A 13,100-nucleotide genomic window follows, 5' to 3' on the forward strand; every position below is an offset into this window, starting at 1 on the left:
GCTGTGGCAAAGTCCATCTGAAAACAAAACAAGATTGATCGTCCACGGAACAGTCTGGTGATCCTGACCTTCATGTCCCTTATGCTGATTTCTATGGCCTTGACCTTGAACTTGAGACAAGCTGACAAAATTCAAGGTCATGCAAGCAACACTATATGTCTGTGAAGCACATGTACAGTGTGACCACAGAGTCTTTCCTCATCTCCTGTGGCTTCCCCATCCTGCACAGCAAGAGTCACGGTGCCCATAGCCATGTACATCATATACGATTTATCTATATGGGGAATAGCATCTTCATCAACACGGACACGCAGATAAACTATGAGCCCTAGGACATGGCCGCCAAACCCCACTGCACCAGCCTCAATAACCAGCTAGGCCACGTGGAGTACATCTTCTTGGTTAAGACAGACATGCCCACACAGGACATCATGACTTCAAAAAGTTCTGCATCAATGCCATTGTCTACCACACAGATGAGAAGGCCGCCCTATGTTAAGGAGAATACCTACCTCTGGAACAAATGTGCTGATGGGAAGCTGCTCTTCCAAAGTGTCAGGCTTCTAAGCAATGTGCACAGCAACAAGGACAGGAAGGTGCTGGAGTTCTGGCACCTGCTGGCCATCTGCTACAAAATGATAGTGCAGGAGAAAGACAACCATCTGTAGTACTGGGCAATTTCCTTGCTGAGCAGGTGCTGGTAACTGAGACCCCAAAATTTCGGCTATATGCTCCTAGCACACATGCAAGACAGCATCATAGTGATAAAGCTGAAGGAAGAAAAGGCAGACCAGGTCTTGGCCATAATGGACTTCAAAAGCATCTGAAATCAGATGTCCATGTTGGTCAGAAAACCTGACACCTCCATCTACCACTTCACAAAAGGCACAGGCACTGTCTCTCATCTTGGATTGGTTCTGTGAGAAAGGCTTGACAGAGTGAACCACAAAGAGGCCTTAACTTCATTTTCAGAGCAGACCCTGCTCACACTGTGCCAGGCCTGCAAAAAGGTGGATGAGACATGTACAAGGAGTGGCCCTAGTAACAACAGGAGGCCAGCATGCTTTTTCAGAACCGGGGCCACTGTCTACAACAGGTGTATGAGGAGATGGAGCACAACCACCAGCGGCTGGGAGCCACAGCTATTGAATACAGGCTCCAAAATGGCATCTGTGAAACCATCCTGAGTCTCAAGCAAGGGCACACCAAAATGTGGGTGCTCACAAGGGACAAGCCAGAGACAGCAGAGAGTATTGGCTTTGCCTGACAGCTGCTGTCCGAGGACGTGCCCGTTCTGGAGAGGAAGACAGTTCAGACCCTAGAGGCCTACTGGCAGAGCAACAAAACCTGCCACAGGTCGAGGTGGCTGTGGTCATTAACAGAGAGTTTCTGGACAAGCTGCTGCTGTCACAGAGCAAGAAGCCCCAGGCACTGGTCCAAAATGTGAATGTGGATTAGCAAGAGTACTGTCAGGAACTGGGTGAGCAGAGGACAGACTTCCTGCAGCCAGGCACATCTCTCTGACGTGGTAGGCCCTTGGGATCCAGGTGAAGAGCACAAAATTGTAGCTGTAGAACGAGAACTCCAACACCTACAAGACAGCCCCAAGGTGCAACAGGAGAGGGCCTTCGTGGAGCTGTCAAGGTCAGGTGTGTGAGGAAACCAAAAGTCAGATGCACCACTTTACATGGCACCTGAAGCAGGAGGGAAGAAATACTCCCCAGACAGTGGCAACATCCTACCTGAATGTAGGTTCGGAAACACTGTCACCTGCTACAAAATCATCATCTAAGCCAGTTCTGACACAAAGATCATGAGGAACTGTGGCAAGGTCCAACTGAAGAGAACCAAGGTAGACAGTCTGATGAACAGGTGGGTGATCCTGACATTAAATCCCTGATGCTGATATCTATGGCCTTGACTGTGGGTTTCTGGGACAAGGTGACAAAATTCAAAGTCGTGCAAACACCACCATGCACTGAGTCATTCCTCATTTTCTGGGCCTTCCCCATCCTGCAGTGTCATGGTACCCACGGCCATGTTGACCATAGATGAATTCATCTATCTGGGGAATAGTGCCTTCATCAACTCGGACATGCGGATAGACTACCTGCCCCAAAACATGGCTGCCAAAGCTGGCAGCACCAACCTCAACAACCCAGCGGGCCAGGTAGAGTATATCTCAGAGAAGACAGGCATGGTCACATAGCACATTATGACTTCAAGAAGTACAGCATCAATGGTATTGTCTACTGCCCAGATGAGTTAGAGGCCCTACATTAAGGAGACCCCTACATCTGGAACAAATTTGCCTTTTTGAAGCTGCTCTTCTAAATCCAAGGCTTCTGAGTGATTCGCGCACAACAAGGACAGGATGTTGCAGGAGTGCTGGCACCTGCTGGCCATCTGCCACACAGTGATGGTGCAGGAGAAAGATGGTTGTAGTACCAGGGCAGCTTTTCCTGATGAAAAGGCGCTGGTCACAGAAGCCCTGGCATTTCAACTATGTTCTCGTGGCATGCCTGCAGGACAGCATGGCAGTGATGTAGATGGGGGAGGAGTGTGTACCAGGTTCTGGCCATTATGTCTTCAACAGCTTTGAGGGTGGAAGTCAGCGCTGGTCTAAAACCTCAGCAGCTCCATCTATCTCTACACTAAAGACGCAGCCACTGTCTGTCATCTTTTATTGTTTTTGTGAGAAAGACTTGACAGAGTGGACACATAAGAGGTCTTAACAACTCCTTTGCAGAGCAAACCCTGAGCATGCGCTGCCAGGCCTGGAAAGGGGTGGATAAGGACATGCACCAGGAGTGGTGCCAGCAGTACCAGGTGGCCAGTATCTTCTTCAGAACTGTGGCAAGGTATAGGAGGAAACAGCAGATCCTCCAGCTGCTCGGAGCCACAGTCATTAAACACAGGCTCCAGGGTGGCATCCTTGACATCATCCAGTGTCTCAAGGAATAAAACTGATACCAAAGTGTGGGTCATCACAGGAGGTAAGCCAGAGATAGCAGAGAATATCGGCTTTGCCTGCCAGCTACTGTCCAAGGACAAGTTCTTTCTGGAAGAGGAGAAGATAGTTCTGACACTTCAGGCCTACTGGGAGAGCAACAAAACCTGTCATATATCAAGTTGGATTTGGTCATTAACAGAGACAAGCTGGACAAGCTGCTGCTATCCCTGCACAAGGAGCCCCAAGGCACCATCCAAAATGTGAATGTGGACATGGAGGAGTCCCGGCATGAGCCAGGTGAGCACACAGACAGACTTCCAGCAGACCAGGTACATTCTCTCTTTGTGGCAGTCCCTCAGGATCCAGCTAAAGAGCATGTGTTTGGTGCTGCAGAACAAGGTCTCCAACACTCATGTGATAGCCCTGAGTTGTGGCGGGATAAGCCTTCGTACATCTAACAAGGTCAGATGTGTGAGGAACACAAAAGTCAGATGCATCACTTTATGGGGTGCCTAAAGTGCTTGGCAAAAAGTACTGCCCAGACAGTGACAACATCCTCTTACATAGTTGTAGGATGTGGAACAGAATACCTGCTACAGAACAATTATCTAAGCCAGTTTTGACACAAAGATCGTGAGGAACTGTGGCATGGTCCATTGAGAACCAACATAGACTGTCTGATGCATAGGCTGGTAACGCTAACCTTCATGTCCCTGGTGCTGATCTCTCTGGCCTTGACCTTGGGCTTCTGGTACAAGGTCATGAAATTCAATGCCATGCAAGCAGTACTATGTGTCTGAGAAGCACATGTACAGTGTGGCCACAGAGTCCTTCCTCACCTTCTGGCATTTATCCTCCTATTCACGAGTCATGGTGCCCATAGCCATGTTCATCACAGACAAATTCATCTATCTGGGAAATAGCACCTTCATCAACTCGGACATGTGGATAAACTATGAGCCATAGGACATGGCTGCGAAACCCCACAGCACCAGCCTCAACAACCCGCTGGGCCAGGTTGAGTACATCTTCTCAGAGAAGACAGGCACATTAACACAGCACGTCATGACCCTCTGGAAGTGCTGCATCAATGCCATTGTCTACCACCCATATGAGGAGGAGGCTCTATGTTAAGGAAGACACCTACCTCTACAACAAATGTGCCAATGGGAAGCTGCTCTCCCAAATCATGAGGTTCCTAAGTGATGTGCACAGCAACAAGGACAAGATGGTGCTGGAGTTCTGCTGCCTGCTGGCCATCTGACATAGCATAATGGTGTAGGAGAAAGACAACCAGCTGTAGTACCTGCAGGTTCTCCTAATGAGGTGCTAGTCAAAGATGCCTCCTAGTTTCTGCTACATGCCTATGGCATGCACACAATATAGCATCACGGTGATGGAGCTGGGGACAAAGCAGGTGTACCAGGTTCTGCCATGATGGCTTCAACAGCATCCTAAAGTGGATGTATGTGCTCATCTGAAAGCCTGACAGCTCCATCTACCTCTACACCAAAGGCACAGACACTGACTATAAACTTGACAGAGTGGACCACCAAAGTGGCCCAAACCTAAGTGGAGCAGATCCTGCTCATTCTGTGCCTGGCCTGTAAAAAGGTGGATGAGTACAAGCATGGGCTTGCACCAGGGACAACAGGAGGCCAGCATCCTTTTTCAGGTGTAGGAGGTGCCTTGTACCAGGTGTAGGAGGAGATGGAGCAAAACCGCCTGCAGCCATTAAACTCAGGCTCCATGATGGAGTCCTTGAAACCCTCCAGTGTATGGTACTCATAAGAGACAAGCCAAAAACAGCCAAGAATTTTGGCTTTGCCTGACAGCTGCTGTCCAAGGACATGCCCATTCTGAAGATGATAGAAATAATTCAGACCCTGAAGGCCTACTGGGAGAGCAATAAAATCTTCCACAGTTCAAGACAGCTGTGGTCATTAACGGAGAGTTTCTGGACAAGCTGCTGCTGTCACAGAGCAAGGAGCGCTGGGCAAGATCCCTGAGATGTGGCCAGAGCAGGATTCTGTGGTACTGGCCTCAAGGTGTCAAGTGGTCATGTGTTGATGGGTGATGGCTAATCAGAAGACCTTGATTGTGGCACTGGTTAAGAAATACCAGAACCTGGCCATTGAACAGGTCTCCAACGACATCAACATGATCAAGGCTGCAGACATCAATGTAGGGCTGGTGGGCCAGGAGGGCTTGCAGGCAGTGCAGTATAGAGACTGCATGCTGACCCAGTTCTGCTTCCTGAGGCAACTGCTGCTGGTGCACATGGGTTGGTCCTACATGTGAGTCTGCAAGTTCCTATGCTACTTCATTTAGAAGATGCTGGGCAACATGATGATTCAGATGTGGTTTGTTTTCTACAGTGGCTTCACTTCCCAGCCTCTGTATGAAGGTTGGCTCCTGGTGCTTTTCAACCTGCTGTACACCATCTTCCCGGTTCTGTACCTTGGGCTCTTCAAGCAGGACATAAGTACCAAGCAGACACTAGAGCTGCCTAAGCTGTACATCACCAGTCAGACAGATGAGCTCTTCAACTACTGGGTCTTCCTCCAAACCATTGCCCATGGCACAGCAACTTCCCTGGTTAACTTCTTTGCGACCCTGTGGATCAGCCATGACACAGCAGGGCCCCTCAGTGACTACCAGTCTTTTGTTGTGGTAGTCGACCCATCAAGCCTGCTGTCTATTCTGATGGAGGTCATCATCATCATTAAGTATTGGATGGTCCTATCTGTGCTGGCCATTTTCTTCAGCCTCTGCTTCTACATTGTTATAATTTGGGCCTGCCAAAGCTTTTGGCTCTTCACAATCTCCCCCAAGACCTTCCTGTTTCTGTATGCTGACGGAAACATGCTGTCCCACCCCTCCATCCTGCTGGTGATCCTGCTAAATGTGTCATTAAACCCCCTACCCGTACTGATCTTGGGTGTTATTTACCAAGTCCTCAAGGAGTCACACCCCAAGGAGGAGGAGGAAGAGATCCAACTGAGGAGATCACCGGGGAGCCTTTGCCGTACCTACACTGGGAGTCGTGTGCCCAGTGCTCCAGCTATGCTTTTGCCCACAGGGAAGGCTACACAGACATCACGCAGGGCACAACTGTGTGGAGGTGAGCAGGGGTCAACAATGACATGCTGGCGGATCACACAATCCCATCTGATGAAGAACTGGCCCCAAGCATCAATAAGTCATGCTCGTACTAGAGGAAGATGTTTCCCTTGAAGAAGAAGAGGCACCAAGACCAGGGGAAGGCGTCCAGCAAAAAACATGCAGCCGGCATCTGCAATGAGCTCCTCCTTGACTGTGGAGGAGCAGTTCTCTTTTATTAAAAACATGGCTCTCTCGCAATTGGTTCTTTCCACAAGAAATTGCCAATGAAGCAGGCAAGGCCATATTCTCCCAAGATTCTACCACCAACCAAGAAGAGGCCACTGTCCTCCAGAAAAAGCCAGATGACACTTTCTGAGAGCAAGCCACTGCCTTCAGGCTAGTCATCTCTAAAGAACTAGCCAGCATCTCTGGAGGCGGTGTCCTTTTGAAAGACTCTGCTGTCCCGGAAGAGCTGGCCATTCATCTGGCAAAAGGAGTCACAGTCCTGGATGGATCGCTCAGTGGTTAGAGCATTGTCCTGTCCACTAAAAGGTTGCAGATGGGTTCAATTCCCAGTCAGGGCACACACCTAAGTTGTGAGTTTTATCCCCAGTCAGGGCAGGTACGAGAGGCAACCGATCGAAGTTTCTCTCTCACGTTGATGTTTCTCTCTCTCTCTCTCTCTCTTTCTCTCTCTCTCCCTCTCACTCTTTCTGTTTCTCTCAGTCTCTCTACCTTCTTCTCTCTCTAAAAATCAATAAAAACATACCCTTGTGTGAGGATTTTAAAAACAAGGAAGGAGGGCACCAATTTCCAGGTCCGACACCACTCTGCCACCAAATGGAAGAGAATGGTCCACAAATGAAGAGCCAACGGATATGGAGCCCTCGTCCTTGGAGAGGTAGCCGTCACCCATGAAGTGGCTGCCAATGCCCAGTGGGAAATAAGTTACACCTGTTCTGGCGGGGCAGCCACCCAGCATGGGGAGGAACAGTGATGGCCCAGGCTCAGGAAATGTCAACCAGTAAACAGGAGGCATTCGCCCAAAGACAAGAGCTTCACATCCTTTCCTTTTACTAATATACCAGGGTCTCTCTGACCCCAGGGCTCCTTGAAGCTCAAAAATAAATAAATAAATAAATAAATAAATAAATAAATAAATAAATAAATAAATAAATAAAAAATAAAGTGGTCTGGAATGCTAAAATGCTAAAGGAAACCAACCGTTCAAAGGTAACCACAATTCATATTATCAAAAGTGCCTTTAGGCACTAGTTTTAAATACTACATGGCATGATAGTGCGGAATGCTTAACATGAGGCAACTGTACCACAAATACTAGAATGATTCTAAAGTGACAGTGTATTCAGACAGCTACAGTGAACCAAGTGCAATATGTAAGGATGAAAAAGGAGGAAAGAAATCCAAGTTAATGCCTTGTCTTTGCAAACTGTTCTATATTAAATCATAAGGAGGGAATTACTTCCCTTAAATTTTAATACTATCAAGAGCTTTCTAACAAGGATAATACCTTAGTTCTTCACCTTTTTTGTGTGTGTTTTATTTTCTTTTCATGCTACCTAGGCAGAAAGCTTATTTACAAACCATATCAAAAGGCCAATTTACTAGCCCAGTGACTATAGTTAACAATAATATATTCTATTTCTGAAAATTGCTAAAAGAATTGATCTTAAAAGTTTTCATCACAAGAAAAAAAGTTTTATAACTATGTTGGTGATGGATATTCAGTAGACTTACTGTAGTGATCATTTCCCAATATATACAGATACAGTATGTTAAATACCTGAAACTAATAGAATGTTGTACATGTCATTACATCTCTAAAAATACATGAAGTATTTAGGAATAGAATTAACATATTTGTGAGCAATGTGTATGCTGAAAACTACAACAACTTGCTTAAAGATCACACTAAATAAAGACAGAGGGCCCTAGCCCTCTGTGGTTAGAGCATCAGCCCTCAAACTGAAGAGGCCCGGGCTCAATTCCGGCCAAGGGCATGTACCTCAGTTGCAGGCTTAATCCCCAGCCCAGACTGGGGCGAGTGCAGGAGGCAACCAATTGATGTGCCTCTCTCACATCGATATTTCTCTCTCTCTCTCCCCCTTCTACTCTCTCTCTCCCACTTCCACTTTCTCTGAAAAGCAATGGAAAAAATATCCTCAGGTGAAGATTAAAAATAATAATAAAAAAATAAAGCCCAGTTGAGCGTGGCTCAGCGTTTGAGCATCAACTTAGGATCCAGGAGATCACAGCTCAATTCATGGTCAGGGCACATGCCCAGGTTGCAGGCTTGATCCCTGGTTGGGGGCATCCAGGCAGCTGATCAATGACAACTCTAATCATTGATGTTTTTCTCTTTCTCTCTCCCTCTCCCTTCCTCTCTCTGAAATCAATAAAGATATATTTTTTAAAAAATGAATGACACAGAATATATATATTAAAAATAAATAAAGACAGAGGTATTTACCCTGAATATAAAGGAAACTTAAAAATTATTAAATATTTTAGCATCTTTTTCAAATTAGGGTAGTGGTACGATTTCTCAATTTGCACGTATTTCCATTTTGAAAACCTGGGAAAATGTTTCAGCAACATAAGGCAAAACTCTTGTATATCCAGAATAGTCTCCCTTTATTCTACATAAGAGAAGCATATAAATTAAATGACCTTCTTTGCACCTATTATTGCCCCCCCATATAATTTATAATGTATAATTTTATCTCTAGAAAGCAGTTAAAAACTATCTCATAAGCTGAATATGGATAAAAGTATGAAAAGGAGCAAAAATGTTAAAACCTTCCATGCAAAAATTATAATACATTGGCTTTAAGCACAAACCATTTTTTAAAAAATGCTAAACACAATTTGGATTATAGGCTCATATTTGTCACATAGTAGCCACAGATTAGACTTATTGTTAAGAATTCATTGAATTTCTTGAACCTCTGAACATAAGCAACAGCTGGCAACTTTTTTCAGCAAGTATTAAATGACAAATTCTACCAGATTAGTGGAAGTGGGTGGAAAATTCATCTGGAATGGAACAGTGAAAGCTTATTTTACCAATTTCAAGATTTCTCCTCATATTACACCAACAGCTTGATATGGGCTGGGGAACAGGGTGGAAGAGTTAAAAGGGTTATATTTCTTAAAGTGTAAATACACATTTAAAGTTTAAACCTACCAGTGTCATCAGTTCCATGAAATACATTGCTTTCTTCCTAATCACCAGTCAAATCAGCCTCACTGATACTTTCAGAACACGAGGTGTCCAGAGAAAGGAATTCAAGCCTGAGCGGATGTCAAAATAAAGAAGTGCAGGGAGCCAAAGGCCTGCAGGTGAGACAGCATTAGAAAAATGGTCTGCTCTGTCTGCATAAACTCTCCTAGCATAGAAGCATCATTACCACATTTGAAACCATCTTTAATGCTGCATTTCTTATATGTGCCTGGAATTCCTAGTGCCTGATAAATTCTGTAAATTACCATGCTTTCATTTAGTAGACAATTTGATTAATCATATTAATTTTATTCACACTTAATGGACTTTCTCACATCCTAAAAAGACTCCTGTATGTAAAGAAGGCTATTTTAAAGAAATATTCTAAAGTAATTTTAAGGAATCAGCAATCTTAATTTAAAACATAGATTTGCCTTTATTACTTTTTATTTTATTTCATTGTATTACTTTGAATTTATTTACTATATTCTATTCATGCTTTGCACTGACTTTCAATGTAAAATTACATCTGTTTATATAAAATAATGTTCAGCTCCAATAAAACTGTAAAAGGATTACTTTTTAAAATGCAGTAAGTATTTAAAACATTTTTAAGTAATAAAAATCAACATGCAGCCTGTCACATTAAAATATCACACTATTCCTCACAAAATAGTTCAATGCAAAATAGATGTGGCCTGATATTTTACATTCAGTTTGTGTTTTTATCTCTATTCTCAGGCAAACATTTTAAGACTAATGCTTTTGTTCCTTGTAAAGACATCGAATCCATTGTTGCTGCATATTTATCATTTATGATTGCTCAAAAGTAATTGTTTGCTAAAATTTTAGGGTAAGAATTATATTAAAAATGCTCTTAACTTTTAAAATGTCATTATTTTTTATACTATTTTTAAGTAGTTTGTTATACTGAGAGTTTTATGGATTAAGGAAAACACTTTCACTTCCTAAATTGATGAGATCAATTTAGCAGCTATTTAAACCTTAAGATAAGGGTTAACGCTCATCATCAATGAGAATTTCTATACAACGGATCAACTGCACCACCCTTAGATTTGTAGACTATTTTGCCCAGCAGCTCAATCAGGGGTAATGCCACTGGGGAAAAAAACACCACCAGACTCTAAATTCATGTCTGTATAAAACCAATTCTGGGTTTTTTTCAACCTGTATAAAAACGTGATCATCCGAGGCATATGAAAAAGAATACAATGTTTAATTTTATCAGGTTGCTAAAATACTGACAACTAACCAATGCCCTGTAAATACTCTTATTTTGGCCATGGCCCACAAGGTTAACTTCTAGAGAATTCAGCCTGATATAATAAAATAACTCATGAAAATTAAACTTTATAAGTTTTTCCACTTTTGAGACAAAATATATAAATTAAGGTAATACCTGTTTATAGCACTTGAAAAATGTCTATATACCAACATCGCCACAGTCTATAAGGTACATAACATTTAGAAAACACAGTTGGTCAAATATTGTTCTTTTCAGATATATACATATAAAGATGGAAATCCACATTTGTGGCATGAATAGGTTTGATGAGCAACTATCACTCATGTAGATATAATTGTCTAATCAGCTAAGTGTGCCCTTGATTCTAATTACCATTATACCTGAGTCATCTATAAATTATATCGTGAGCTGCAATCCCCCATCCACTACCAGAACATGCCCTGTAATATATGGTGATTCTAAGAGAAACACAACTGCATGTGCCACATCAGCAGTTTCTCTGAATCTCCCAATGGCGATATTTTTCTTTAAATGTTCTTCTTTCAAGTCTTTTGTCATATCTCTATGAACAAATCCTAAAAGAGAAATGTTTATTTAGTAGCAAAGGGTAGACACTAAGACATTGGCTCAATTTCAAATAAAAATAAATTTGCTCCAGAAAATTTGAGGTTACTAATAAACCGTTTAGGAAATACAGTTTGCTAGCAATCAAGCCTACATTTTTATTCAACTTAACTCAATGCACATTTATTGAACACTAAAATCTTTGATTCTCAAATATTTGGCCCAACTCATACCACAATGTAAGTGGGTACATATAAACATGAATAAAAATTCTATTCCTTGGGGAACATATAACTTATGGAGGAAATAGTCACTTGTACCCTTAATTCTAATGTAAGAAAGTCCAGTGAATATCCTTATAGAGGTATGCACAAAGTACTCCAGAATTCATTAATTTTCACTTGAGTTGGGTAGAGGGGTGGATGGTAGGGTAGAGGGAAGGAAGGCATCACAAAGGTGGTCCCATGGACCAGTCAGGCACTATGACAAAAATTAGTTCCATTTGCTGTAACTAGGACAGCTGGTGATTAGAAAGGCCAGTATTTCCAACTTTCAGTCATATCCAATTCTGATACAAGTATACAGAGAAAAGTAAAATTTTAACATGGCATTGGTGTATGCAGTAAAGCTTGCAGGGAACATGTTCTAAAGCATAAAGTTATGTAGTATAACGTGTTATGTAATACAGTAAGCAACTAGTCCTAAGTGACTCATATTATACATATATGCCAAAAGGACTATAGATTTATTAATAAAATCTTGTGATTAATCTGAGACATACAAATACATACTCCCAATAAAATACTTAACTTATATCATCAGTATTCACTATTCAATAATTTAAGCTTCAAAAAAGAAAGCAAATAAGTAGTCGTCATAAAAGGAACAATAATTAGAAAAATATTAAAAAGTTTTATGGTCATAAAAAATAATGGATTAAGAGTTAGACATAACATGTGAAGTACAAGTTTAATGTGCAATCTCAAAAACACAGTCTCCTGGGAGATTAAAGACAGCGGTGGACTGAGTGGAAGCTATACTGACACTCTCCCAGGACCAAACTAGAATTACAACTAAAATACAGAAAAACCATCCTGAATAATCCACTGCAACTGAAGATGAGCTGGAGAGTACCCTCATAACCAAGGAGGAAAAGTGGAGACCAAATAGAGCTGGTAGGAAGTGTGGAGGCATAAGAGGGCTGGCTGAGCTCCCACAGGCAGCAGCTGAAGGTCCGGAGGGATATCTCAGCTGTGGGGGGTTCCCACTGAGGATTCTGGGGCCTCAATCCCAGGCTGGGCTTCCCAGCCAAGAGCACCAAAACTGACGTTATGTGGTACCCATATAACATCTGGCTGTGAAAAGCAGCTGGGTTTCTGTCTGCCAGGGAGAGAGAGCTAGAAATGCAGGCACCCTCTTAAAGAACCAACGCACAAAGTTTCATGTGCAGCCACTCACCCTGGGCTCCAACAGAGGGAGGGAGGAGTGGACTGAAGCTGTGTGAGGAAAATCTAGGGTTGTGGGCTTTGGAGATAGAGCTCAGAGGGCACCCCTCTGGATTGCTGTACCAAGTCATTCCCCCATTCTGCAGAGGCACACAGTTACCTTCCAAGCAGCTTTTGCCTGAGGGGGAAGCAATTATCCTACCCTGCTGGAAAACCTCTCACCCTACCCCACAGTTTCTACAGCCTGAGGCTCATTAAGAGAATCAGATTAATCAGCCTGCAGGCAGAGGCAGACTTCAGGGTGCTGAGTCTTTGCCTGATCTGCTTCTGGACCAAAGTAGATTTTGGTGTGCATCTTGGTCCTGTCCAAACACACACAGTCACAACAGGGGGGACCTCAAGCCATGGGATGTTGATAGCTCCAAACAGCGTACTTAAGGCCAGTCACAAACAGCATCTGACATTGGCCTGCACCAGAGACTGTTCAAAAACACTGAGAGTCCTAGTAGGCCTACCTAATAC

The 13,100-nt window shown here is 43.3% G+C and overlaps 2 pseudogenes across 2 annotated transcripts; both read left to right on the forward strand.

Moving 5' to 3' along the window:
- Nucleotides 1–728: 728 nt before the first annotated feature.
- LOC308556256 (phospholipid-transporting ATPase IK pseudogene) lies at nt 729–1,851 on the forward strand (annotated as a pseudogene). Its single transcript has one exon. The product of its transcript is annotated as a phospholipid-transporting ATPase IK pseudogene (transcript).
- A 3,178-nt stretch (nt 1,852–5,029) lies between these two features.
- Nucleotides 5,030–6,171, forward strand: LOC308556257 (phospholipid-transporting ATPase IK pseudogene; annotated as a pseudogene). Its single transcript has one exon. The product of its transcript is annotated as a phospholipid-transporting ATPase IK pseudogene (transcript).
- The last annotated feature ends 6,929 nt before the right edge of the window (nt 6,172–13,100 follow it).

Source organism: Miniopterus schreibersii (assembly GCF_964146895.1).
Source record: "Miniopterus schreibersii genome assembly, chromosome: 4".
Taxonomy (NCBI): Eukaryota; Metazoa; Chordata; class Mammalia; order Chiroptera; family Miniopteridae; genus Miniopterus; species Miniopterus schreibersii.